Below are 25,163 nucleotides of genomic sequence, written 5' to 3'. Positions count from 1 at the left end.
TTGATCTGCTGCTGCTGCTGCTTGATATGCTGCTGCTTCTGCTGCTTGATCTGCTGCTGCTGCTGCTTGATCTGCTGCTGCTGCTGCTTGATCTGCTGCTGCTGCTGATGCTTGATCTGCTGCTGCTGCTGCTGCTTGATCTGCTGCTGCTGCTGCTGCTTGACCTGCTGCTGCTGCTGCTTGACCTGCTGCTGCTGCTGCTTGATCTGCTGCTGCTGCTTGATCTGCTGCTGCTGCTGCTGTTTCTTGATCTGCTGCTGCTGCTGCTGCTTGATCTCCTGCTGCTGCTGCTGCTTGATCTGCTGCTGCTGCTGCTGTTTCGTGATCTGCTGCTGCTGCTGCTTGACATGCTGCTGCTGCTGCCGCTTGATCTGCTGCCGCTGCTTGATTCTGCTGCTGCTGCTGTTTGATCTGCCTCTGCTGCTGCTGCTTGATCTGGTGCTGCTGCTGCTTGATCTGCTGCTGCTGCTGCTTGATCTGCTGCTGCTGCTGTTTCTTGATCTGCTGCTGCTGCTGCTTGATCTGCTGCTGCTGCTGCTTGATCTGCTGCTGCTGCTTGATCTGCTGCTGCTGCTGCTGCTTGATCTGCTGCTGCTGCTGCTTGATCTGCTGCTGCTGCTGCTGTTGCTTGATCTGCTGCTGCTGCTGCTTGATCTGCTGCTGCTGCTTGATCTGCTGCTGCTGCTTGACCTACTGCTGCTGCTTGATCTGCTGCTGCTGCTGCTTGATCTGCTGCTGCTGCAGCTGCTTGATCTGCTGCTGCTGCTGCTTGATCTGCTGCTGCTGCTTGATCTGCTGCTGCTGCTGCTTGATCTGCTGCTGCTGCTTGATCTGGTGCTGCTGCTTGATCTGGTGCTGCTGCTGCTTGATCTGCTGCTGCTGCTGCTGCTTGATCTGCTGCTGCTGCTGCTTCTTGATCTGCTGCTGCTGCTTGATCTGCTGCTGCTGCTTGATCTGCTGCTGCTGCTGCTTGATCTGCTGCTGCTGCTTGATCTGCTGCTGCTGCTGCTTGATCTGCTGCTGCTGCTGCTGTTGCTTGATCTGCTGCTGCTGCTTGATATGCTGCTGCTTCTGCTGCTTGATCTGCTGCTGCTGCTGATGCTTGATCTGCTGCTGCTGCTGCTGCTTGATCTGCTGCTGCTGCTTGATCTGTTGCTGCTGCTGCTTGACCTGCTGCTGCTGCTGCTGCTGCTTGATCTGCTGCTGCTGCTGCTGGTTCTGCTGCTGCTGCTGCTTGATCTGCTGCTGCTGCTGCTTGATCTGCTGCTGCTGCTGCTTGATCTGCTGCTGCTGCAGCTTGATCTGCTGCTGCTGCTTGATCTGCTGCTGCTGCTGCTTGACCTGCTGCTGCTTGATCTGCTGCTGCTGCTGCTTGATCTGCTGCTGCTGCTGCTGCTTCATCTGCTGCTGCTGCTGCTTGATCTGCTACTGCTGCTGCTTGATTCTGTTGCTGCAGCTGCTTGATCTGCTGCTGCTGCTTGATCTCGTGCTGCTGCTGCTGCTTGATCTGCTTCTGCTGCTGCTGCTTGATCTGCTGCTGCTGCTGTTTCTTGATCTGCTGCTGCTGCTGCTTGATCTGCTGCTGCTGCTGCTTGATCTGCTGCTGCGGTTGCTTGATCTGCTGCTGCTGCTGCTTGATATGCTGCTGCTTCTGCTGCTTGATCTGCTGCTGCTGCTGCTTGATCTGCTGCTGCTGCTGCTTGATCTGCTGCTGCTGCTGATGCTTGATCTGCTGCTGCTGCTGCTTGATCTGCTGCTGCTGCTGCTTGACCGGCTGCTGCTGCTGCTGCTTGATCTGCTGCTGCTGCTTGATCTGCTGCTGTTGCTGCTGCTGCTGCTTGATCTGCTGCTGCTGCTGCTGCTTGATCTGCTGCTGCTGCTTGATCTGCTGCTGCTGCTTGATCTGCTGCTGCTGCTGCTTGATCTGCTGCTGCTGTTGCTTGATCTGCTGCTGCTGCTTGATCTGCTGCTGCTGCTTGATCTCCTGCTGCTGCTGCTAGATCTGCTGCTGCTGCTGCTGCTTGATCTGCTGCTGCTGCTGTTTCGTGATCTGCTGCGGCTGCTGCTTGTTCTGCTGCTGCTGCTTGATCTGCTGCTGCTGCTGCCGCTTGATCTGCTGCCGCTGCTTGATCTGCTGCTGCTGCTGCTGTTTGATCTGCTGCTGCTGCTGCTGCTGCTGCTTGACCTGGTGCTGCTGCTGCTTGGTCTGCTGCTGCTGCTGCTGTTTCTTGATCTGCTGCTGCTGCTGCTTGATCTGCTGCTGCTGCTGCTGCTGCTTGATCTGCTGCTGCTGCTGCTGTTGCTTGATCTGCTGCTGCTGCTGCTTGATATGCTGCTGCTTCTGCTGCTTGATCTGCTGCTGCTGCTTGATCTGCTGCTGCTGCTGCTTGATCTGCTGCTGTTGCTGCTGCTGCTTGATCTGCTGCTGCTGCTGCTGCTTGATCTGCTGCTGCTGCTGCTTGATCTGCTGCTGCTGCTGCTTGATCTGCTGCCGCTGCTTGATCTCCTGCTGCTTGATCTGCTGCTGCTGCTTGATCTCCTGCTGCTGCTGCTGCTGCTTGATCTGCTGCTGCTGCTGCTTGATCCGCTGCTGCTGCTTGATCTGGTGCTGCTGCTGCTGCTTGATCTGCTGCTGCTGCTTGATCTGCTGCTGCTGCTTCTTGATCTGCTGCTGCTGTTTCTTGATCTGGTGCTGCTGCTGCTGCTTGATCTGCTGCTGCTGCTGCTTGATCTGCTGCTGCTGCTTGATCTGCTGCTGCTGCTGCTTGATCTGCTGCTGCTGCTGCTGGTGCTGCTGTTGCTTGATCTGCTGCTGCTGCTGCTTGATATGCTGCTGCTTCTGCTGCTTGATCTGCTGCTGCTGCTGCTTGATCTGCTGCTGCTGCTTGATCTGCTGCTGCTGCTTGATCTGCTGCTGCTGCTTGACCTGCTGCTGCTGCTGCTGCTTGATCTGCTGCTGCTGCTGCTTGATCTGCTGCTGCTGCTTGATCTGCTGCTGCTGCTGCTTGATCTGCTGCTGTTGCTGCTGCTGCTGCTGCTTGATCTGCTGGTGCTGCTGCTGCTGCTTGATCTGCTGCTGCTGCTGCTGCTTGATCTGCTGCTGCTGCTGCTTTATCTGCTGCTGCTGCTGCTTGATCTGCTGCTGCTGCTGCATGATCTGCTGCTGCTGCTTGATCTGCTGCTGCAGCTGCTTGATCTGCTGCTGCTGCTGCTTGATCTGGTGCTGCTGCTGCTTGATCTGCTGCTGCTGCTTGATCTGCTGCTGCTGCTTGATCTGCTTATGCTGCTGCTTGATCTGCTACTGCTGCTGCTTGATCTGCTGCTGCTGCTTGATATACTGCTGCTGCTGCTTGATCTGCTGCTGCTGCTGCTGCTGTTTGATCTGCTGCTGCTGCTGCTTGATCTGCTGCTGCTGCTGATGCTTGATCTGCTGCTGCTGCTTGATCTGGTGCTGCTGCTGCTTGATCTGCTGCTGCTGCTGCTTGGTCTGCTGCTGCTGCTTCTTGATCTGCTGCTGCTGTTTCTTGATCTGCTGCTGCTGCTGCTTGATCTGCTGCTGCTGCTGCTTGATCTGCTGCTGCTGCTTGATCTGCTGCTGCTGCTGCTTGATATGCTGCTGCTTGATCTCCTGCTGCTGCTGCTTGATCTGCTGCTGCTGCTGTTGCGTGATCTGCTGCTGCTGCTGCTTGATCTGCTGCTGCTGCTTGATCTGTTGCTGCTGCTGCCGCTTGATCTGCTGCCGCTGCTTGATCTGCTGCTGCTGCTGTTTGATCTGCTGCTGCTGCTGCTGCTTGATCTGCTGCTGCTGCTTGATCTGGTGCTGCTGCTGCTTGATCTGGTGCTGCTGCTGCTTGATCTGCTGCTGCTGCTGCTTGATCTGCTGCTGCTCCTGTTTCCTGATCTGCTGCTGCTGCTTGATCTGCTGCTGCTGCTGCTTGATCTGCTGCTGCTGCTGCTTGATCTGCTGCTGCTGCTGCTGCTGCTGTTGCTTGATATGCTGCTGCTGCTGCTGCTGCTTGATCTGCTGCTGCTGCTGCTTGATCTGCTGCTGCTGCTGCTTGATCTGCTGCTGCTGCTGCTTGATCTGCTGCTGCTGCTTGATCTGCTGCTGCTGCTGCTTGATCTGCTGCTGCTGCTTGATCTCCTGCTGCTGCTGCTGCTGCTTGATCTGCTGCTGCTGCTGCTGCTGCTTGATCTGCTGCTGCTGCTGCTGCTTGATCCGCTGCTGCTGCTTGATCTGGTGCTGCTGCTGCTGCTTGATCTGCTGCTGCTTGATCTGCTGCTGCTGCTTCTTGATCTGCTGCTGCTGCTGTTTCTTGATCTGCTGCTGCTGCTGCTGCTTGATCTGCTGCTGCTGCTTGATCTGCTGCTGCTGCTGCTTGATCTGCTGCTGTTGCTTGATCTGCTGCTGCTGCTGCTGCTTGATATGCTGCTGCTTCTGCTGCTTGATCTGCTGCTGCTGCTTGCTCTGCTGCTGCTGCTGCTGCTTGATCTGCTGCTGCTGCTTGATCTGCTGCTGCTGCTTGATATGCTGCTGCTTCTGCTGCTTGATCTGCTGCTGCTGCTGCTTGATCTGCTGCTGCTGCTGCTGCTTGATCTGCTGCTGCTGCTTGATCTGGTGCTGCTGCTGCTTGATCTGGTGCTGCTGCTGCTGCTGCTTGATCTGCTGCTGCTGCTGTTTCTTGATCTGCTGCTGCTGCTGTTTCTTGATCTGCTGCTGCTGCTTGATCTGCTGCTGCTTGATCTGCTGCTGCTGCTGCTGTTGCTTGATCTGCTGCTGCTGCTGCTGCTTGATATGCTGCTGCTTCTGCTGCTTGATCTGCTGCTGCTGCTTGATCTGGTGCTGCTGCTGCTGCTGCTGCTGCTTGATCTGCTGCTGCTGCTGCTTGATCTGCTGCTGCTGCTTGATCTCCTGCTGCTGCTGCTGCTGCTTGATCTGCTGCTGCTGCTTGACCTGCTGCTGCTGCTGCTTGATCCGCTGCTGCTGCTTGATCTGCTGCTGCTGCTGCTTGATCTGCTGCTCCTGCTTGATCTGCTGCTGCTGCTGCTTGATCTGCTGCTGCTGCTGCTGCTGCTGTTGCTTGATCTGCTGCTGCTGCTGCTGCTGCTCCTTGATATGCTGCTGCTTCTGCTGCTTGATCTGCTGCTGCTTGATCTGCTGCTGCTGATGCTTGATCTGCTGCTGCTGCTGCTGCTTGATCTGCTGCTGCTGCTGCTTGACCTGCTGCTGCTGCTCGATCTGCTGCTGCTGCTGCTGCTGCTTGATCTGCTGCTGTTGCTGCTGCTGCTGCTTGATCTGCTGGTGCTGCTGCTGCTTGATCTGCTGCTGCTGCTGCTGCTTTATCTGCTGCTGCTGCTGCTTGATCTGCTGCTGCTGCTGCTTGACCTGCTGCTGCTGCTTGATCTGCTGCTGCTGCTTGATCTGCTGCTGCTGCAGCTGCTTGATCTGCTGCTGCTGCTTGATGTGCTGCTGCTGCTTGATCTGCTTCTGCTGCTGCTTGATCTGCTGCTGCTGCTGCTTGATCTGCTGCTGCTGCTGCTTGATATGCTGCTGCTGCTGCTGCTTGATCTGCTGCTGCTGCTGCTGCTTGATCTGCTGCTGCTGCTTGATCTGGTGCTGCTGCTGCTTGATCTGCTGCTGCTGCTGCTGCTTGATCTGCTGCTGCTGCTTCTTGATCTGCTGCTGCTGTTTCTTGATCTGCTGCTGCTGCTTGATCTGGTGCTGCTGCTTGATCTGCTGCTGCTGCTGCTTGATCTGCTGCTGCTGCTTGATATGCTGCTGCTTCTGCTGCTTGATCTGCTGCTGCTGCTTGATCTCCTGCTGCTGCTGCTGCTTGATCTGCTGGTGCTGCTGCTTTTTCTGCTGCTGCTGCTGTTGCGTGATCTGCTGCTGCTGCTGCTTGATCTGCTGCTGCTGCTTGATCTGCTGCTGCTGCTGCCGCTTGAGCTGCTGCCGCTGCTTGATCTGCTGCTGCTGCTGCTGCAGTTTGATCTGCTGCTGCTGCTGCTGCTTGATCTGCTGCTGCTGCTTGATCTGGTGCTGCTGCTGCTTGATCTGCTGCTGCTGCTGCTTGATCTGCTGCTGCTGCTGTTTCTTGATCTGCTGCTGCTGCTGCTTGATCTGCTGCTGCTGCTTGATCTGCTGCTGCTGCTGCTGCTGTTGCTTGATCTGCTGCTGCTGCTTGATATGCTGCTGCTTCTGCTGCTTGATCTGCTGCTGCTGCTTGATCTGCTGCTGCTGCTTGATCTGCTGCTGCTGCTGCTTGATCTGCTGCTGCTGCTTGATCTGCTGCTGCTGCTGCTTGATCTGCTGCTGCTGCTGCTTGATCTCCTGCTGCTGCTTGATCTGCTGCTGCTGCTGCTTGATCTGCTGCTGCTGCTTGATCTCCTGCTGCTGCTGCTGCTGCTTGATCTGCTGCTGCTGCTGCTGCTTGATCTGCTGCTGCTGCTGCTTGATCTGCTGCTGCTGCTGCTGCTGCTTGATCCGCTGCTGCTGCTTGATCTGGTGCTGCTGCTGCGGCTTGATCTGCTGCTGCTGCTTGATCTGCTGCTGCTGCTTCTTGATCTGCTGCTGCTGCTGTTTCTTGATCTGCTGCTGCTGCTGCTGCTTGATCTGCTGCTGTTGCTTGATCTGCTGCTGCTGCTGCTGCTTGATATGCTGCTGCTTCTGCTGCTTGATCTGCTGCTGCTGCTGCTTGATCTGCTGCTGCTGCTGCTGCTGCTTGATCTGCTGCTGCTGCTTGATCTGCTGCTGCTGCTGCTGCTTGATATGCTGCTGCTGCTGGTTGACCTGCTGCTGCTGCTGCTGCTTGATCTGCTGCTGCTGCTTGATCTGCTGCTGTTGCTGCTGCTGCTGCTTGATCTGCTGCTGCTGCTTGATCTGCTGCTGCTGCTTGATCTGCTGCTGCTGCTGCTTGATCTGCTGCTGCTGCTGCTTGATCTGCTGCTGATGCTGTTGCTTGATCTGCTGCTGCTGTTGCTTGATCTGCTGCTGCTGCTGCTTGATCTGCTGCTGCTGCTTGATCTCCTGCAGCTGCTGCTGCTGCTGCTGCTTGATCTGCTGCTGCTGCTGCTGCTGTTTCGTGATCTGCTGCTGCTGCTGCTTGATCTGCTGCTGCTGCTTGGTCTGCTGCTGCTGCCGCCGCTTGATCTGCTGCCGCTGCTTGATCTGCTGCTGCTGCTGCTGTTTGATCTGCCTCTGCTGCTGCTGCTTGATCTGCTGCTGCTGCTTGATCTGGTGCTGCTGCTGCTTGATCTGGTGCTGCTGCTGCTTGATCTGCTGCTGCTGCTGTTTCTTGATCTTCTGCTGCTGCTGCTTGATCTGCTGCTGCTGCTTGATCTGCTGCTGCTGCTGCTTGATCTGCTGCTGCTGTTGCTTGATCTGCTGCTGCTGCTGCTTGATATGCTGCTGCTTCTGCTGCTTGATCTGCTGCTGCTGCTGCTTGATCTGCTGCTGCTGCTGCTTGATCTGCTGCTGCTGCTGATGCTTGATCTGCTGCTGCTGCTGCTGCTTGATCTGCTGCTGCTGCTGCTGCTTGACCTGCTGCTGCTGCTGCTTGACCTGCTGCTGCTGCTGCTGCTTGATCTGCTGCTGCTGCTTGATCTGCTGCTGCTGCTGCTGTTTCTTGATCTGCTGCTGCTGCTGCTTGATCTCCTGCTGCTGCTGCTGCTTGACCTGCTGCTGCTGCTGCTGTTTCGTGATCTGCTGCTGCTGCTGCTTGACATGCTGCTGCTGCTGCCGCTTGATCTGCTGCCGCTGCTTGATTCTGCTGCTGCTGCTGTTTGATCTGCCTCTGCTGCTGCTGCTTGATCTGGTGCTGCTGCTGCTTGATCTGCTGCTGCTGCTGCTTGATCTGCTGCTGCTGCTGCTGTTTCTTGATCTGCTGCTGCTGCTGCTTGATCTGCTGCTGCTGCTGCTTGATCTGCTGCTGCTGCTTGATCTGCTGCTGCTGCTGCTGCTGCTTGATCTGCTGCTGCTGCTGCTTGATCTGCTGCTGCTGCTGCTGTTGCTTGATCTGCTGCTGCTGCTGCTGCTTGATATGCTGCTGCTTCTGCTGCTTGATCTGCTGCTGCTGCTTGATCTGCTGCTTTATCTGCTGCTGCTGCTGCTGCTGATGCTTAATCTGCTGCTGCTGCTGCTTGATCTGCTGCTGCTGCTGCTTGATCTGCTGCTGCTGCTTGATCTGCTGCTGCTGCTTGATCTGCTGCTGCTGCTTGATCTGCTGCTGCTGCTGCTTAATCTGCTGCTGCTGCTTGATCTGCTGCTGCTGCTTGATCTGCTGCTGCTGTTGCTTGATCTGCTGCTGCAGTTGCTACCTGATCTGCTGCTGCTGCTGCTTGATCTGCTGCTGCTGCTGCTTGATCTGCTGCTGTTTGATCTGCTGCTACTGCTTCTTGATCTGCTGCTGCTGCTGCTGCTTGATCTGCTGCTGCTGCTGCTTGATCTGCTGCTGCTGTTGCTTGATCTGCTGCTGCAGTTGCTACCTGATCTGCTGCTGCTCCTTGATCTGCTGCTGCTGCTTGATCTGCTGCTGCTGCTTGATCTGCTGCTGCTGCTGCTTGATCTGCTGCTACTGCTGCTTGATCTGCTGCTGCTGCTGCTTGCTCTGCTGCTGCTGCTGCTTGATCTGCTGCTGCTGCTTGATCTGCTGCTGCTGCTGCTTGATCTGCTGCTGCTGCTGCTTGATCTGCTGCTGCTGCTGCTTCTTGATCTGCTGCGGCTGTTTCTTGATCTGCTGCTGCTGCTGCTTGATCTGCTGCTGCTGCTTGATCTCCTGCTGCTGCTGCTGCTGCTGCTTGATCTGCTGCTGCTGCTGCTGCTTGATCTGCTGCTGCTGCTGCTGCTGTTTCGTGATCTGCTGCTGCTGCTTGATCTGCTGCTGCTGCTGCTTGATCTGCTGCTGCTGCCGCCGCTTGATCTGCTGCTGCTGCTGCTGTTTGATCTGCCTCTGCTGCTGCTGCTTGATCTGCTGCTGCTGCTTGATCTGGTGCTGCTGCTGCTTGATCTGGTGCTGCTGCTGCTGCTGCTTGATCTGCTGCTGCTGCTGCTGTTTCTTGATCTGCTGCTGCTGCTGCTTGATCTGCTGCTGCTGCTGCTTGATCTGCTGCTGCTGTTGCTTGATCTGCTGCTGCTGCTGCTTGATATGCTGCTGCTTCTGCTCCTTGATCTGCTGCTGCTGCTGCTTGATCTGCTGCTGCTGCTGATTGATCTGCTACTGCTGCTTGATCTGCTGCTGCTGCTGCTTGATCTGCTGCTGTTGCTGCTGCTGCTTGATCTGCTGGTGCTGCTGCTGCTGCTTGATCTGCTGCTGCTGCTGCTGCTTGATCTGCTGGTGCTGCTGCTGCTGCTTGATCTGCTGCTGCTGCTGCTTGATCTGATGCTGCTGCTGCTTGATCTGCTGCTGCTGCTGCTTGATCTGCTGCTGCTGCTGCTTGATCTGCTGCTGCTGCTTGATCTGCTGCTGCTGCTGCTGCTGCTGCTGCTTGACCTGCTGCTGCTGCTGCTGCTTGATCTGCTGCTGCTGCTTGATCTGCTGCTGCTGCTGCTGCTTGATCTGCTGCTGCTGCTGCTTGATCTGCTGCTGCTGCTGCTGCTGCTTGATCTGCTTCTGCTGCTGCTGCTTGATCTGCTTCTGCTGCTGCTGCTTGATCTGCTGCTGCTGCTGCTTGATCTGCTGCTGCTGCTGCTTGATCTGCTGCTGCTGATGCTTGATCTGCTGCTGCTGCTTGATCTGGTGCTGCTGCTTGATCTGGTGCTGCTGCTGCTTGATCTGCTGCTGCTGCTGCTTCTTGATCTGCTGCTGCTGTTTCTTGATCTGCTGCTGCTGCTGCTTGATCTGCTGCTGCTTCTGCTGCTTGATCTGCTGCTGCTGCTTGATCTCCTGCTGCTGCTGCTGCTGCTGCTGCTTGATCTGCTGCTGCTGCTTGATCTCCTGCTGCTGCTGCTGCTGCTTGATCTCCTGCTGCTGCTGCTGCTTGATCTGCTGCTGCTGCTGCTGTTTCGGGATCTGCTGCTGTTGCTGCTTGATCTGCTGCTGCTGCTTGATCTGCTGCTGCTGCCGCCGCTTGATCTGCTGCCGCTGCTTGATCTGCTGCTGCTGCTGTTTGATCTGCCTCTGCTGCTGCTTGTTCTGCTGCTGCTGCTGCTGCTTGATCTGCTGCTGCTGCTTGATCTGCTGCTGCTGCTTGATATGCTGCTGCTTCTGCTGCTTGATCTGCTGCTGCTGCTGCTTGATCTGCTGCTGCTGCTGCTGCTTGATCTGCTGCTGCTGCTTGATCTGGTGCTGCTGCTGCTTGATCTGGTGCTGCTGCTGCTTGATCTGCTGCTGCTGCTGCTTGATCTGCTGCTGCTGCTGTTTCTTGATCTGCTGCTGCTGCTTGATCTGCTGCTGCTTGATCTGCTGCTGCTTGATCTGCTGCTGCTGCTTGATCTGCTGCTGCTGCTGCTGCTGTTGCTTGATCTGCTGCTGCTGCTGCTTGATATGCTGCTGCTTCTGCTGCTTGATCTGCTGCTGCTGCTTGATCTGGTGCTGCTGCTGCTGCTGCTGCTGCTTGATCTGCTGCTGCTGCTGCTGCTTGATCTGCTGCTGCTGCTTGATCTCCTGCTGCTGCTGCTGCTGCTTGATCTGCTGCTGCTGCTTGACCTGCTGCTGCTGCTGCTTGATCCGCTGCTGCTGCTTGATCTGCTGCTGCTGCTGCTTGATCTGCTGCTGCTGCTTGATCTGCTGCTGCTGCTGCTTGATCTGCTGCTGCTGCTGCTGCTGCTGCTCCTTGATATGCTGCTGCTTCTGCTGCTTGATCTGCTGCTGCTTGATCTGCTGCTGCTGCTGATGCTTGATCTGCTGCTGCTGCTGCTGCTTGATCTGCTGCTGCTGCTGCTTGACCTGCTGCTGCTGCTGCTGCTCGATCTGCTGCTGCTGCTGCTGCTTGATCTGCTGCTGCTGCTTGATCTACTGCTGCTGCTGCTGCTTTATCTGCTGCTGCTGCTGCTTGATCTGCTGCTGCTGCTGCTTGACCTGCTGCTGCTGCTTGATCTGCTGCTGCTGCTGCTTGATCTGCTGCTGCTGCAGCTGCTTGATCTGCTGCTGCTGCTTGATGTGCTGCTGCTGCTTGATCTGCTTCTGCTGCTGCTAGATCTGCTGCTGCTGCTGCTTGATCTGCTGCTGCTGCTTGATATGCTGCTGCTGCTGCTGCTTGATCTGCTGCTGCTGCTGCTGCTTGATCCGCTGCTGCTGCTGCTTGATCTGCTGCTGCTGCTGTTGCTTGATCTGCTGCTGCTGCTTGATCTGGTGCTGCTGCTGCTTGATCTGCTGCTGCTGCTGCTGCTTGATCTGCTGCTGCTGCTTCTTGATCTGCTGCTGCTGTTTCTTGATCTGCTGCTGCTGCTGCTTGATCTGCTGCTGCTGCTTGATCTGCTGCTGCTGCTGCTTGATCTGCTGCTGCTGCTGCTTGATATGCTGCTGCTTCTGCTGCTTGATCTGCTGCTGCTGCTTGATCTCCTGCTGCTGCTGCTACTTGATCTGCTGGTGCTGCTGCTTTTTCTGCTGCTGCTGCTGCTGTTGCGTGATCTGCTGCTGCTGCTGCTTGATCTGCTGCTGCTGCTTGATCTGCTGCTGGTGCTGCCGCTTGAGCTGCTGCCGCTGCTTGATCTGCTGCTGCTGCTGCTGCAGTTTGATCTGCTGCTGCTGCTGCTGCTGCTTGATCTGCTGCTGCTGCTTGATCTGGTGCTGCTGCTGCTTGATCTGGTGCTGCTGCTGCTTGATCTGCTGCTGCTGCTGCTTGATCTGCTGCTGCTGCTGCTGTTTCTTGATCTGCTGCTGCTGCTGCTTGATCTGCTGCTGCTGCTGCTTGATCTGCTGCTGCTGCTTGATCTGCTGCTGCTGCTGCTGTTGCTTGATCTGCTGCTGCTGCTGCTTGATATGCTGCTGCTTCTGCTGCTTGATGTGCTGCTGCTGCTTGATCTGCTGCTGTTGCTGCTGCTGCTTGATCTGCTGCTGCTGCTGCTTGATCTGCTGCTGCTGCTGCTTGATCTGCTGCTGCTGCTGCTGCTTGATCTCCTGCTGCTGCTTGATCTGCTGCTGCTGCTGCTTGATCTGCTGCTGCTGCTTGATCTCCTGCTGCTGCTGCTGCTGCTTGATCTGCTGCTGCTGCTGCTGCTTGATCTGCTGCTGCTGCTGCTGCTGCTTGATCTGCTGCTGCTGCTGCTTGATCCGCTGCTGCTGCTTGATCTGGTGCTGCTGCTGCTGCTTGATCTGCTGCTGCTTGATCTGCTGCTGCTGCTTCTTGATCTGCGGCTGCTGCTGTTTCTTGATCTGCTGCTGCTGCTTGATCTGCTGCTGCTGCTTGATCTGCTGCTGCTGCTGCTTGATCTGCTGCTGTTGCTTGATCTGCTGCTGCTGCTGCTTGATATGCTGCTGCTTCTGCTGCTTGATCTGCTGCTGCTGCTGCTTGATCTGCTGCTGCTGCTGCTTGATCTGCTGCTGCTGCTTGATCTGCTGCTGCTGCTGCTGCTTGATATGCTGCTGCTGCTTGACCTGCTGCTGCTGCTGCTTGATCTGCTGCTGCTGCTTGATCTGCTGCTGTTGCTGCTGCTGCTGCTTGATCTGCTGCTGCTGCTGCTTGATCTGCTGCTGCTGCTTGATCTGCTGCTGCTGCTGCTTGATCTGCTGCTGCTGCTTGATCTGCTGCTGCTGCTGCTGCTTGATCTGCTGCTGATGCTGTTGCTTGATCTGCTGCTGCTGTTGCTTGATCTGCTGCTGCTGCTGCTTGATCTGCTGCTGCTGCTTGATCTCCTGCAGCTGCTGCTGCTGCTGCTGCTTGATCTGCTGCTGCTGCTGCTGCTGTTTCGTGATCTGCTGCTGCTGCTGCTGCTTGATCTGCTGCTGCTGCTTGATCTGCTGCTGCTGCCGCCGCTTGATCTGCTGCCGCTGCTTGATCTGCTGCTGCTGCTGCTGTTTGATCTGCCTCTGCTGCTGCTGCTTGATCTGCTGCTGCTGCTTGATCTGGTGCTGCTGCTGCTTGATCTGGTGCTGCTGCTGCTGCTTGATCTGCTGCTGCTGCTGCTGTTTCTTGATCTTCTGCTGCTGCTGCTTGATCTGCTGCTGCTGCTTGATCTGCTGCTGCTGCTGCTTGATCTGCTGCTGCTGTTGCTTGATCTGCTGCTGCTGCTGCTTGATATGCTGCTGCTTCTGCTGCTTGATCTGCTGCTGCTGCTGCTTGATCTGCTGCTGCTGCTGCTTGATCTGCTGCTGCTGCTAATGCTTGATCTGCTGCTGCTGCTGCTGCTTGATCTGCTGCTGCTGCTGCTGCTTGACCTGCTGCTGCTGCTGCTGCTTGACCTGCTGCTGCTGCTGCTTGATCTGCTGCTGCTGCTGCTTGATCTGCTGCTGCTGCTGCTGTTTCGTGATCTGCTGCTGCTGCTGCTTGATCTGCTGCTGCTGCTGCTGCTTGATCTGCTGCTGCTGCTGCTGTTTCGTGATCTGCTGCTGCTGCTGCTTGACATGCTGCTGCTGCTGCCGCTTGATCTGCTGCCGCTGCTTGATTCTGCTGCTGCTGCTGTTTGATCTGCCTCTGCTGCTGCTGCTTGATCTGGTGCTGCTGCTGCTTGATCTGCTGCTGCTGCTGCTTGATCTGCTGCTGCTGCTGCTGTTTCTTGATCTGCTGCTGCTGCTGCTTGATCTGCTGCTGCTGCTGCTTGATCTGCTGCTGCTGCTTGATCTGCTGCTGCTGCTGCTGCTTGATCTGCTGCTGCTGCTTGATCTGCTGCTGCTGCTGCTGTTGCTTGATCTGCTGCTGCTGCTGTTTGATCTGCCTCTGCTGCTGCTGGTTGATCTGGTGCTGCTGCTGCTTGATCTGGTGCTGCTGCTGCTTGATCTGGTGCTGCTGCTGCTGCTGCTTGATCTGCTGCTGCTGCTGCAGTTTCTTGATCTGCTGCTGCTGCTTGATCTGCTGCTGCTGCTTGATCTGCTGCTGCTGCTGCTGCTTGATATGCTGCTGCTGCTGCTTGACCTGCTGCTGCTGCTGCTTGATCTGCTGCTGCTGCTTGATCTGCTGCTGTTGCTGCTGCTGCTGCGTGATCTGCTGCTGCTGCTGCTTGATCTGCTGCTGCTGCTTGATCTGCTGCTGCTGCTGCTTGATCTGCTGCTGCTGCTTGATCTGCTGCTGCTGATGCTGTTGCTTGATCTGCTGCTGCTGTTGCTTGATCTGCTGCTGCTGCTTGATCTGCTGCTGCTGCTTGATCTCCTGCAGCTGCTGCTGCTGCTGCTGCTGCTTGATCTGCTGCTGCTGTTTCGTGATCTGCTGCTGCTGCTGCTTGATCTGCTGCTGCTGCTTGATCTGCTGCTGCTGCCGCCGCTTGATCTGCTGCCGCTGCTTGATCTGCTGCTGCTGCTGCTGTTTGATCTGCCTCTGCTGCTGCTGCTTGATCTGCTGCTGCTGCTTGATCTGGTGCTGCTGCTGCTTGATCTGGTGCTGCTGCTGCTGCTGCTTGATCTGCTGCTGCTGCTGCTGTTTCTTGATCTTCTGCTGCTGCTGCTTGATCTGCTGCGGCTGCTTGATCTGCTGCGGCTGCTGCTTGATCTGCTGCTGCTGTTGCTTGATCTGCTGCTGCTGCTGCTTGATATGCTGCTGCTTCTGCTGCTTGATCTGCTGCTGCTGCTGCTTGATCTGCTGCTGCTGCTGCTTGATCTGCTGCTGCTGCTGCTGATGCTTGATCTGCTGCTGCTGCTGCTGCTTGATCTGCTGCTGCTGCTGCTGCTTGGCCTGCTGCTGCTGCTGCTTGACCTGCTGCTGCTGCTGCTTGATCTGCTGCTGCTGCTTGATCTGCTGCTGCTGCTGCTGTTTCGTGATCTGCTGCTGCTGCTGCTTGATCTCCTGCTGCTGCTGCTGCTTGATCTGCTGCTGCTGCTGCTGCTTGATCTGCTGCTGCTGCTGCTTGACATGCTGCTGCTGCTGCCGCTTGATCTGCTGCCGCTGCTTGATTCTGCTGCTGCTGCTGTTTGATCTGCCTCTGCTGCTGCTGCTTGATCTGGTGCTGCTGCTGCTTGATCTGCTGCTGCTGCTGCTTGATCTGCTGCTGCTGCTGCTGCTGTTTCTTGATCTGCTGCTGCTGCTGCTTGATCTGCTGCTGCTGCTGCTTGATCTGCTGCTGCTGCTTGATCTGCTGCTGCTGCTGCTGCTTGATCTGCTGCTGCTGCTGCTTGATCTGCTGCTGCTGCTGCTGTTGCTTGATCTGCTGCTGCTGCTTGATATGCTGCTGCTTCTGCTGCTTGATCTGCTGCTGCTGCTTGATCTGCTGCTGCTGATGCTTAATCTGCTGCTGCTGCTGCTTGATCTGCTGCTGCTGCTGCTTGATCTGCTGCTGCTGCTTGATCTGCTGCTGCTTGATCTGCTGCTGCTGCTGCCGCTTGATCTGCTGCCGCTGCTTGATCTGCTTCTGCTGCTGCTGTTTGATCTGCTGCTGCTGCTGCTGCTTGATCTGCTGCTGCTGCTTGATCTGCTGCTGCTGCTTGATCTGCTGCTGCTGCTGCTTAATCTGCTGCTGCTGCTTGATCTGCTGCTGCTGCTTGATCTGCTGCTGCTGTTGCTTGATCTGCTGCTGCAGTTGCTACCTGATCTGCTGCTGCTGCTGCTTGATCTGCTGCTGCTGCTTGATCTGCTGCTGCTGCTTGATCTGCTGCTGTTTGATCTGCTGCTACTGCTTCTTGATCTGCTGCTGCTGCTGCTGCTTGATCTGCTGCTGCTGCTTGATCTGCTGCTGCTGTTGCTTGATCTGCTGCTGCAGTTGCTACCTGATCTGCTGCTGCTGCTGCTTGATCTGCTGCTGCTGCTCCTTGATCTGCTGCTGCTGCTTGATCTGCTGCTGCTGCTTGATCTGCTGCTGCTGCTGCTTGATCTGCTGCTGCTGCTGCTTGATCTGCTGCTGCTTGATCTGCTGCTGCTGCTGCTTGATCTGCTGCTGCTGCTGCTTGATCTGCTGCTGCTGCTTGATCTGCTGCTGCTGCTGCTGCTGCTTGATCTGCTGCTGCTGCTGCTTGATCTGCTGCTGCTGCTGCTTCTTGATCTGCTGCTGCTGTTTCTTGATATGCTGCTGCTGCTGCTTGATCTGCTGCTGCTGCTTGATCTCCTGCTGCTGCTGCTGCTGCTTGATCTGCTGCTGCTGCTGCTGCTTGATCTGCTGCTGCTGCTGCTGCTGCTGTTTCGTGATCTGCTGCTGCTGCTGCTTGATCTGCTGCTGCTGCTGCTTGATCTGCTGCTGCTGCCGCCGCTTGATCTGCTGCTGCTGCTGCTGTTTGATCTGCCTCTGCTGCTGCTGCTTGATCTGCTGCTGCTGCTTGATCTGGTGCTGCTTGATCTGCTGCTGCTGCTGTTTCTTGATCTGCTGCTGCTGCTGCTTGATCTGCTGCTGCTGCTGCTTGATCTGCTGCTGCTGCTGCTTGATCTGCTGCTGCTGTTGCTTGATCTGCTGCTGCTGCTGCTGCTTGATATGCTGCTGCTTCTGCTCCTTGATCTGCTGCTGCTGCTGCTTGATCTGCTGCTGCTGCTGCTGATTGATCTGCTACTGCTGCTTGATCTGCTGCTGCGGCAGCTTGATCTGCTGCTGCTGCTTGATCTGCTGCTGCTGCTGCTTGATCTGCTGCTGCTGCTGCTTGATCTGCTGCTACTGCTTGATCTGCTGCTGCTGCTGCTTGATCTGCTGCTGCTGCTTGATCTGCTGCTGCTGCTGCTGCTTCTTGATCTGCTGCTGCTGTTTCTTGATCTGCTGCTGCTGCTTGATCTGCTGCTGCTGCTTGATCTCCTGCTGCTGCTGCTGCTGCTGCTTGATCTGCTGCTGCTGCTGCTTGATCTGCTGCTGCTGCTGCTGCTGTTTCGTGATCTGCTGCTGCTGCTGCTTGATCTGCTGCTGCTGCCGCCGCTTGATCTGCTGCTGCTGCTGCTGTTTGATCTGCCTCTGCTGCTGCTGCTTGATCTGCTGCTGCTGCTTGATCTGCTGCTGCTGCTTGATCTGCTGCTGCTGCTGCTTAATCTGCTGCTGCTGCTTGATCTGCTGCTGCTGCTTGATCTGCTGCTGCTGCTTGATCTGCTGCTGCTGCTGCTTAATCTGCTGCTGCTGCTTGATCTGCTGCTGCTGCTTGATCTGCTGCTGCTGTTGCTTGATCTGCTGCTGCAGTTGCTACCTGATCTGCTGCTGCTGCTGCTTGATCTGCTGCTGCTGCTTGATCTGCTGCTGCTGCTTGATCTGCTGCTGTTTGATCTGCTGCTACTGCTTCTTGATCTGCTGCTGCTGCTGCTGCTTGATCTGCTGCTGCTGCTGCTTGATCTGCTGCTGCTGTTGCTTGATCTGCTGCTGCAGTTGCTACCTGATCTGCTGCTGCTGCTTGATCGGCTGCTGCTGCTTGATCTGCTGCTGCTGCTGCTGCTTGATCTGCTGCTGCTGCTGCTTGATCTGCTGCTACTGCTTGATCTGCTGCTGCTGCTGCTTGATCTGCTGCTGCTGCTTGATCTGCTGCTGCTGCTGCTGCTTCTTGATCTGCTGCTGCTGTTTCTTGATCTGCTGCTGCTGCTTGATCTGCTGCTGCTGCTTGATCTCCTGCTGCTGCTGCTGCTGCTTGATCTGCTGCTGCTGCTTGATCTGCTGCTGCTGCTGCTGCTGTTTCGTGATCTGCTGCTGCTGCTGCTTGATCTGCTGCTGCTGCTGCTTGATCTGCTGCTGCTGCCGCCGCTTGATCTGCTGCTGCTGCTGCTGTTTGATCTGCCTCTGCTGCTGCTGCTTGATCTGCTGCTGCTGCTTGATCTGGTGCTGCTGCTGCTTGATCTGGTGCTGCTGCTGCTGCTGCTGCTTGATCTGCTGCTGCTGCTGCTTGATCTGCTGCTACTGCTGCTTGATCTGCTGCTGCTGCTGCTTGCTCTGCTGCTGCTGCTGCTTGATCTGCTGCTGCTGCTGCTTGATCTGCTGCTGCTGCTGCTTGATCTGCTGCTGCTGCTGCTTCTTGATCTGCTGCGGCTGTTTCTTGATCTGCTGCTGCTGCTGCTTGATCTGCTGCTGCTGCTTGATCTCCTGCTGCTGCTGCTGCTGCTGCTTGATCTGCTGCTGCTGCTGCTGCTTGATCTGCTGCTGCTGCTGCTGCTGTTTCGTGATCTGCTGCTGCTGCTGCTTGATCTGCTGCTGCTGCTGCTTGATCTGCTGCTGCTGCCGCCGCTTGATCTGCTGCTGCTGCTGCTGTTTGATCTGCCTCTGCTGCTGCTGCTTGATCTGCTGCTGCTGCTTGATCTGGTGCTGCTGCTGCTTGATCTGGTGCTGCTGCTGCTGCTGCTTGATCTGCTGCTGCTGCTGCTGTTTCTTGATCTGCTGCTGCTGCTGCTTGATCTGCTGCTGCTGCTGCTTGATCTGCTGCTGCTGTTGCTTGATCTGCTGCTGCTGCTGCTTGATATGCTGCTGCTTCTGCTCCTTGATCTGCTGCTGCTGCTGCTTGATCTGCTGCTGCTGCTGATTGATCTGCTACTGCTGCTTGATCTGCTGCTGCTGCTGCTTGATCTGCTGCTGTTGCTGCTGCTGCTTGATCTGCTGGTGCTGCTGCTGCTGCTTGATCTGCTGCTGCTGCTGCTGCTTGATCTGCTGGTGCTGCTGCTGCTGCTTGATCTGCTGCTGCTGCTGCTTGATCTGATGCTGCTGCTGCTTGATCTGCTGCTGCTGCTGCTTGATCTGCTGCTGCTGCTGCTTGATCTGCTGCTGCTGCTTGATCTGCTGCTGCTGCTGCTGCTGCTGCTTGACCTGCTGCTGCTGCTGCTGCTTGATCTGCTGCTGCTGCTGCTGCTTGATCTGCTGCTGCTGCTGCTTGATCTGCTGCTGCTGCTGCTGCTTGATCTGCTTCTGCTGCTGCTGCTTGATCTGCTTCTGCTGCTGCTGCTTGATCTGCTGCTGCTGCTGCTTGATCTGCTGCTGCTGCTGCTTGATCTGCTGCTGCTGATGCTTGATCTGCTGCTGCTGCTTGATCTGGTGCTGCTGCTTGATCTGGTGCTGCTGCTGCTTGATCTGCTGCTGCTGCTGCTTCTTGATCTGCTGCTGCTGTTTCTTGATCTGCTGCTGCTGCTTGATCTGCTGCTGCTTCTGCTGCTTGATCTGCTGCTGCTGCTTGATCTCCTGCTGCTGCTGCTGCTGCTGCTGCTTGATCTGCTGCTGCTGCTTGATCTCCTGCTGCTGCTGCTGCTGCTTGATCTCCTGCTGCTGCTGCTGCTTGATCTGCTGCTGCTGCTGCTGTTTCGGGATCTGCTGCTGTTGCTGCTTGATCTGCTGCTGCTGCTTGATCTGCTGCTGCTGCCGCCGCTTGATCTGCTGCCGCTGCTTGATCTGCTGCTGCTGCTGTTTGATCTGCCTCTGCTGCTGCTTGTTCTGCTGCTGCTGCTGCTGCTTGATCTGCTGCTGCTGCTTGATCTGCTGCTGCTGCTTGATATGCTGCTGCTTCTGCTGCTTGATCTGCTGCTGCTGCTGCTTGATCTGCTGCTGCTGCTGCTGCTTGATCTGCTGCTGCTGCTTGATCTGGTGCTGCTGCTGCTTGATCTGGTGCTGCTGCTGCTTGATCTGCTGCTGCTGCTGCTTGATCTGCTGCTGCTGCTGTTTCTTGATCTGCTGCTGCTGCTTGATCTGCTGCTGCTTGATCTGCTGCTGCTTGATCTGCTGCTGCTGCTTGATCTGCTGCTGCTGCTGCTGCTGTTGCTTGATCTGCTGCTGCTGCTGCTTGATATGCTGCTGCTTCTGCTGCTTGATCTGCTGCTGCTGCTTGATCTGGTGCTGCTGCTGCTGCTGCTGCTGCTGCTTGATCTGCTGCTGCTGCTGCTGCTTGATCTGCTGCTGCTGCTTGATCTCCTGCTGCTGCTGCTGCTGCTTGATCTGCTGCTGCTGCTTGACCTGCTGCTGCTGCTGCTGCTTGATCCGCTGCTGCTGCTTGATCTGCTGCTGCTGCTGCTTGATCTGCTGCTGCTGCTTGATCTGCTGCTGCTGCTGCTTGATCTGCTGCTGCTGCTGCTGCTGCTGCTGCTCCTTGATATGCTGCTGCTTCTGCTGCTTGATCTGCTGCTGCTTGATCTGCTGCTGCTGCTGATGCTTGATCTGCTGCTGCTGCTGCTGCTTGATCTGCTGCTGCTGCTGCTTGACCTGCTGCTGCTGCTGCTGCTGCTCGATCTGCTGCTGCTGCTGCTGCTTGATCTGCTGCTGCTGCTTGATCTACTGCTGCTGCTGCTTGATCTGCTGCTGTTGCTGCTGCTGCTGCTTGATCTGCTGGTGCTGCTGCTGCTTGATCTGCTGCTGCTGCTGCTGCTTTATCTGCTGCTGCTGCTGCTTGATCTGCTGCTGCTGCTGCTTGACCTGCTGCTGCTGCTGCTTGATCTGCTGCTGCTGCTGCTTGATCTGCTGCTGCTGCAGCTGCTTGATCTGCTGCTGCTGCTTGATGTGCTGCTGCTGCTTGATCTGCTTCTGCTGCTGCTTGATCTGCTGCTGCTGCTGCTTGATCTGCTGCTGCTGCTTGATATGCTGCTGCTGCTGCTGCTTGATCTGCTGCTGCTGCTGCTGCTTGATCCGCTGCTGCTGCTGCTTGATCTGCTGCTGCTGCTGTTGCTTGATCTGCTGCTGCTGCTTGATCTGGTGCTGCTGCTGCTTGATCTGCTGCTGCTGCTGCTGCTTGATCTGCTGCTGCTGCTTCTTGATCTGCTGCTGCTGTTTCTTGATCTGCTGCTGCTGCTGCTTGATCTGCTGCTGCTGCTTGATCTGCTGCTGCTGCTGCTTGATCTGCTGCTGCTGCTGCTTGATATGCTGCTGCTTCTGCTGCTTGATCTGCTGCTGCTGCTTGATCTCCTGCTGCTGCTGCTGCTTGATCTGCTGGTGCTGCTGCTTTTTCTGCTGCTGCTGCTGCTGTTGCGTGATCTGCTGCTGCTGCTGCTTGATCTGCTGCTGCTGCTTGATCTGCTGCTGGTGTTGCCGCTTGAGCTGCTGCCGCTGCTTGATCTGCTGCTGCTGCTGCTGCAGTTTGATCTGCTGCTGCTGCTGCTGCTGCTTGATCTGCTGCTGCTGCTTGATCTGGTGCTGCTGCTGCTTGATCTGGTGCTGCTGCTGCTTGATCTGCTGCTGCTGCTGCTTGATCTGCTGCTGCTGCTGCTTGATCTGCTGCTGCTGCTGCTGTTTCTTGATCTGCTGCTGCTGCTGCTTGATCTGCTGCTGCTGCTGCTTGATCTGCTGCTGCTGCTTGATCTGCTGCTGCTGCTGCTGTTGCTTGATCTGCTGCTGCTGCTGCTTGATATGCTGCTGCTTCTGCTGCTTGATGTGCTGCTGCTGCTTGATCTGCTGCTGTTGCTGCTGCTGCTTGATCTGCTGCTGCTGCTGCTTGATCTGCTGCTGCTGCTGCTTGATCTGCTGCTGCTGCTGCTGCTTGATCTCCTGCTGCTGCTTGATCTGCTGCTGCTGCTGCTTGATCTGCTGCTGCTGCTTGATCTCCTGCTGCTGCTGCTGCTGCTTGATCTGCTGCTGCTGCTGCTGCTGCTTGATCTGCTGCTGCTGCTGCTGCTTGATCTGCTGCTGCTGCTGCTGCTTGATCTGCTGCTGCTGCTGCTTGATCCGCTGCTGCTGCTTGATCTGGTGCTGCTGCTGCTGCTTGATCTGCTGCTGCTTGATCTGCTGCTGCTGCTTCTTGATCTGCGGCTGCTGCTGTTTCTTGATCTGCTGCTGCTGCTTGATCTGCTGCTGCTGCTTGATCTGCTGCTGCTGCTGCTTGATCTGCTGCTGTTGCTTGATCTGCTGCTGCTGCTGCTTGATATGCTGCTGCTTCTGCTGCTTGATCTGCTGCTGCTGCTGCTTGATCTGCTGCTGCTGCTGCTTGATCTGCTGCTGCTGCTTGATCTGCTGCTGCTGCTGCTGCTGCTTGATATGCTGCTGCTGCTGCTTGACCTGCTGCTGCTGCTGCTTGATCTGCTGCTGCTGCTTGATCTGCTGCTGTTGCTGCTGCTGCTGCTTGATCTGCTGCTGCTGCTGCTTGATCTGCTGCTGCTGCTTGATCTGCTGCTGCTGCTGCTTGATCTGCTGCTGCTGCTTGATCTGCTGCTGCTGCTGCTGCTTGATCTGCTGCTGATGCTGTTGCTTGATCTGCTGCTGCTGTTGCTTGATCTGCTGCTGCTGCTGCTTGATCTGCTGCTGCTGCTTGATCTCCTGCAGCTGCTGCTGCTGCTGCTGCTTGATCTGCTGCTGCTGCTGCTGCTGTTTCGTGATCTGCTGCTGCTGCTGCTGCTTGATCTGCTGCTGCTGCTTGATCTGCTGCTGCTGCCGCCGCTTGATCTGCTGCCGCTGCTTGATCTGCTGCTGCTGCTGCTGTTTGATCTGCCTCTGCTGCTGCTGCTTGATCTGCTGCTGCTGCTTGATCTGGTGCTGCTGCTGCTTGATCTGGTGCTGCTGCTGCTGCTTGATCTGCTGCTGCTGCTGCTGTTTCTTGATCTTCTGCTGCTGCTGCTTGATCTGCTGCTGCTGCTTGATCTGCTGCTGCTGCTGCTTGATCTGCTGCTGCTGTTGCTTGATCTGCTGCTGCTGCTGCTTGATATGCTGCTGCTTCTGCTGCTTGATCTGCTGCTGCTGCTGCTTGATCTGCTGCTGCTGCTGCTTGATCTGCTGCTGCTGCTGATGCTTGATCTGCTGCTGCTGCTGCTGCTTGATCTGCTGCTGCTGCTGCTGCTTGACCTGCTGCTGCTGCTGCTTGACCTGCTGCTGCTGCTGCTTGATCTGCTGCTGCTGCTGCTTGATCTGCTGCTGCTGCTGCTGTTTCGTGATCTGCTGCTGCTGCTGCTTGATCTGCTGCTGCTGCTGCTGCTTGATCTGCTGCTGCTGCTGCTGTTTCGTGATCTGCTGCTGCTGCTGCTTGACATGCTGCTGCTGCTGCCGCTTGATCTGCTGCCGCTGCTTGATTCTGCTGCTGCTGCTGTTTGATCTGCCTCTGCTGCTGCTGCTTGATCTGGTGCTGCTGCTGCTTGATCTGCTGCTGCTGCTGCTTGATCTGCTGCTGCTGCTGCTGTTTCTTGATCTGCTGCTGCTGCTGCTTGATCTGCTGCTGCTGCTGCTTGATCTGCTGCTGCTGCTTGATCTGCTGCTGCTGCTGCTGCTTGATCTGCTGCTGCTGCTTGATCTGCTGCTGCTGCTGCTGTTGCTTGATCTGCTGCTGCTGCTGTTTGATCTGCCTCTGCTGCTGCTGGTTGATCTGGTGCTGCTGCTGCTTGATCTGGTGCTGCTGCTGCTTGATCTGGTGCTGCTGCTGCTGCTGCTTGATCTGCTGCTGCTGCTGCAGTTTCTTGATCTGCTGCTGCTGCTTGATCTGCTGCTGCTGCTTGATCTGCTGCTGCTGCTGCTGCTTGATATGCTGCTGCTGCTGCTTGACCTGCTGCTGCTGCTGCTTGATCTGCTGCTGCTGCTTGATCTGCTGCTGTTGCTGCTGCTGCTGCTTGATCTGCTGCTGCTGCTGCTTGATCTGCTGCTGCTGCTTGATCTGCTGCTGCTGCTGCTTGATCTGCTGCTGCTGCTTGATCTGCTGCTGCTGATGCTGTTGCTTGATCTGCTGCTGCTGTTGCTTGATCTGCTGCTGCTGCTTGATCTGCTGCTGCTGCTTGATCTCCTGCAGCTGCTGCTGCTGCTGCTGCTTGATCTGCTGCTGCTGTTTCGTGATCTGCTGCTGCTGCTGCTTGATCTGCTGCTGCTGCTTGATCTGCTGCTGCTGCCGCCGCTTGATCTGCTGCCGCTGCTTGATCTGCTGCTGCTGCTGCTGTTTGATCTGCCTCTGCTGCTGCTGCTTGATCTGCTGCTGCTGCTTGATCTGGTGCTGCTGCTGCTTGATCTGGTGCTGCTGCTGCTGCTGCTTGATCTGCTGCTGCTGCTGCTGTTTCTTGATCTTCTGCTGCTGCTGCTTGATCTGCTGCGGCTGCTTGATCTGCTGCGGCTGCTGCTTGATCTGCTGCTGCTGTTGCTTGATCTGCTGCTGCTGCTGCTTGATATGCTGCTGCTTCTGCTGCTTGATCTGCTGCTGCTGCTGCTTGATCTGCTGCTGCTGCTGCTTGATCTGCTGCTGCTGCTGCTGATGCTTGATCTGCTGCTGCTGCTGCTGCTTGATCTGCTGCTGCTGCTGCTGCTTGGCCTGCTGCTGCTGCTGCTTGACCTGCTGCTGCTGCTGCTTGATCTGCTGCTGCTGCTTGATCTGCTGCTGCTGCTGCTGTTTCGTGATCTGCTGCTGCTGCTGCTTGATCTCCTGCTGCTGCTGCTGCTTGATCTGCTGCTGCTGCTGCTGCTTGATCTGCTGCTGCTGCTGCTTGACATGCTGCTGCTGCTGCCGCTTGATCTGCTGCCGCTGCTTGATTCTGCTGCTGCTGCTGTTTGATCTGCCTCTGCTGCTGCTGCTTGATCTGGTGCTGCTGCTGCTTGATCTGCTGCTGCTGCTGCTTGATCTGCTGCTGCTGCTGCTGCTGTTTCTTGATCTGCTGCTGCTGCTGCTTGATCTGCTGCTGCTGCTGCTTGATCTGCTGCTGCTGCTTGATCTGCTGCTGCTGCTGCTGCTTGATCTGCTGCTGCTGCTGCTTGATCTGCTGCTGCTGCTGCTGTTGCTTGATCTGCTGCTGCTGCTTGATATGCTGCTGCTTCTGCTGCTTGATCTGCTGCTGCTGCTTGATCTGCTGCTTTATCTGCTGCTGCTGCTGCTGATGCTTAATCTGCTGCTGCTGCTGCTTGATCTGCTGCTGCTGCTGCTTGATCTGCTGCTGCTGCTGCTTGATCTGCTGCTGCTTGATCTGCTGCTGCTGCTGCCGCTTGATCTGCTGCCGCTGCTTGATCTGCTTCTGCTGCTGCTGTTTGATCTGCTGCTGCTGCTGCTTGATCTGCTGCTGCTGCTTGATCTGCTGCTGCTGCTTGATCTGCTGCTGCTGCTGCTTAATCTGCTGCTGCTGCTTGATCTGCTGCTGCTGCTTGATCTGCTGCTGCTGTTGCTTGATCTGCTGCTGCAGTTGCTACCTGATCTGCTGCTGCTGCTGCTTGATCTGCTGCTGCTGCTTGATCTGCTGCTGCTGCTTGATCTGCTGCTGTTTGATCTGCTGCTACTGCTTCTTGATCTGCTGCTGCTGCTGCTGCTTGATCTGCTGCTGCTGCTTGATCTGCT

The sequence above is a fragment of the Amblyomma americanum genome, chromosome 6 (genome assembly GCF_052857255.1).
Source record: "Amblyomma americanum isolate KBUSLIRL-KWMA chromosome 6, ASM5285725v1, whole genome shotgun sequence".
In the NCBI taxonomy this organism is placed as follows: domain Eukaryota; kingdom Metazoa; phylum Arthropoda; class Arachnida; order Ixodida; family Ixodidae; genus Amblyomma; species Amblyomma americanum.
Note: the sequence above shows the minus strand (reverse complement) of the source record.